This window comes from Protopterus annectens, chromosome 2.part2 (genome assembly GCF_019279795.1).
Source record: "Protopterus annectens isolate FY-2018-M chromosome 2.part2, PAN1.0, whole genome shotgun sequence".
Taxonomy (NCBI): Eukaryota; Metazoa; Chordata; order Ceratodontiformes; family Protopteridae; genus Protopterus; species Protopterus annectens.
The window spans coordinates 267,074,348-267,076,879 of record NC_056730.1 but is presented as its reverse complement, the minus strand read 5'-3'; the positions used below and the strand labels follow the sequence as shown (position 1 = coordinate 267,076,879).

Below are 2,532 nucleotides of genomic sequence, written 5' to 3'. Positions count from 1 at the left end.
ACGTAATGCTCCAGTTGACTACAGCAGAGATAATGGCCAATATATGTGGACAGTCTGACACACTCTGGATACACATAACCCCTTAGTGGAAGACATGTGGACCAATCCTTACAATATGGATGTTAATAGCCATGTAGATGGGTATAACATGTAACTACTGGTATACATTTGCCCACATAGGTTATGCATTCACACATACCTATCTGTGCTGCCACATAATAACCACTGATAAGGGGGTGCCATGGCCACATACCACCCACTAGATATTGACATACATCTGTGCAGCATCCCACTGCTCTGACATACATGACTGTTATAGTGGCCCAGCAGCAGTACATCGGGCAAGTAACTGGATATTACATCTCACTGGGTAAGTACACTAAGCTGCTAGGCAGGCCCAGCAGCAGTACATCGGGCAAGTAACTGGATATTACATCTCACTGGGTAAGTACACTAAGCTGCTAGGCATGCAACATAGCACTGTGCAGGCTACAGGCAGACCTGCTCAACACTGGCCTATGTTTCTTATGGGGGAATGCACATGCACCTGCACATAGATAGCGGGCTTTTACAGGCATGCCACAGCACAGAGTAACATACATCTGTGTGTACATGCATCATCACAACCAATGTGAACACAGCCACTGCTACATATGGCATGTTAGCATATTATTACAGTATATGGACTATCTGTTCAAAATCAACCTCATATATGCCACACACACACACTCACCCTACATATACTGGACCACTATACAGTGTGGCCCGCTGCCTGTCTGTGGTATGGGACATGTGCATGTATGGCCCTACAAACATGTAAGCAAATAGGGTAACATACAGTAGAGCAGCATTTAACATCAGATAGAACACGACCAAGAACAATGACATCTACCACAGTCAGTACACAAACCAAGGTACATATTAACATTACACACACTGCCGACAATCACCATTAGTACACAAACCTCAGTACTGTACACACAACCACAGAATGTCCAGGTTATGTCATCAAATATAACCCCTACTATACATTACATGTGTAGCAGTCTGATATCTCACTGGCTTGTTTTCAGATATGATGTCAGTAATTATGGTGTACAGTACATATGCACGTAGGCTTAGCCTACAGCACCTGGTATTCCCAGACAGTCTCCCATCCAAGTACTAACCAGGCCCAACCCTGCTTAGCTTCCAAGATCAGACAAGATCGGGCACATTCAGGGTGCTATGGCCGTAGGCGTAGCCTACAGCACCTGGTATTCCCAGGTGGTCTCCCATCCAAGTACTAACCAGGCCCGACCCTGCTTAGCTTCCGAGATCAGATGAGATTGGGCACATTCAGGATGGTATGGCTATATGCACCCCTTACTGCATGACATATGTACAAAGGTTTTCAGGGTTGTGGCTGGAGGCACATACACAGAGCCAATATTGACATGTTGCTGTGATAACCTCATACATCTACTGTTGTAACAGGGTTTGTTGCACCATATGTCCTATGAGAGATATGAAGTCAGTAACTCTCACGGCTGTCACCATTAACAGACTGCAATCCTCACACTACCTTCTGCAGTTCATAGATAGGTGCTCTGTGGGTAACACCTGAAGCAAAAGGCACCGCACACTGACAAGTCTGCAGATGGCCCTACAGATGAGTGTTCCCTCATAAACATAACACTGGCATGGCAGGTATGTAAACATGTAGGACAGCCATAACCGTACACACCCTGCTAAACCAACATTACTCCCAATGCAGTATAGCAGCACTTACAGTCTGTAGTCAGGTCAAGCACACATCCCTCCTGTGTGTTGGCCTGTTTCCACAGTGTATGTTGTTAGAGGTAAACCCCAATCCATCTGAGATACTGTTTGCCAAACAACAGATTGAGTACCTGCTCACAGTAAATTAAAGGCCCAACACCAACATGATGCTCCTAGACACTGGTGTGTGTTTCCATGCAATTGGCTATGGGAATGTTACCACGGCTGTTTCACATGCAATCATTTAGAGGAGGGCAGCAATTTGTGCAGAGACCATCAGCTGACCCTGAGCATCACTTAAAATACATATGCTGCTGCCTCAGCAAAGCAGGTGTAAGTCTCCACACCCATCAGAGAGGAAGTAAGAGAGGCATACAGAGGCACAGAAAAGCCAGGGAGGGGTGGAAGAGTAAAACTTACACATGTTTGTATCACACTCCTACCAGTACAGGGTATCAAACCCCTGATGACTATGCAGTGCTATCACATGTTCATGCAGTTATTGGATGCAGCACATAGATTACATGTTGGGGAGCTCTCAGAATGTATATGTGATGGTGAGTGACATCTGCAACAGGGATATGGTAGCTATGTGGTAGGTGTAGTACAAATGCCTGCCCGCATGTACAGGTGTCAGCATCAACACAGCCATACTCTCACAGGGACGCACACACATTGCCACACTTGGCAGGGCCAGGTATACAACTCATCACTAGTGGTATTGCCACAGCACAGTACTGGCAGGTATCACATGCACCACAGGGGCCATAT

At 46.1% G+C, this 2,532-nt stretch overlaps 2 non-coding genes across 2 annotated transcripts; both read right to left on the bottom strand.

Annotated features, from left to right (window-relative positions):
* Positions 1-1,120: 1,120 nt before the first annotated feature.
* On the bottom strand, positions 1,121-1,239 carry LOC122796112. The gene has a single exon (XR_006363944.1). It is a non-coding gene; the product is annotated as a 5S ribosomal RNA (ribosomal RNA).
* Positions 1,240-1,241: 2 nt separating this feature from the next.
* LOC122796060 lies at positions 1,242-1,360 on the bottom strand. Its single transcript, XR_006363908.1, has one exon. It is a non-coding gene; the product is annotated as a 5S ribosomal RNA (ribosomal RNA).
* Between the last annotated feature and the right edge of the window lie 1,172 nt (positions 1,361-2,532).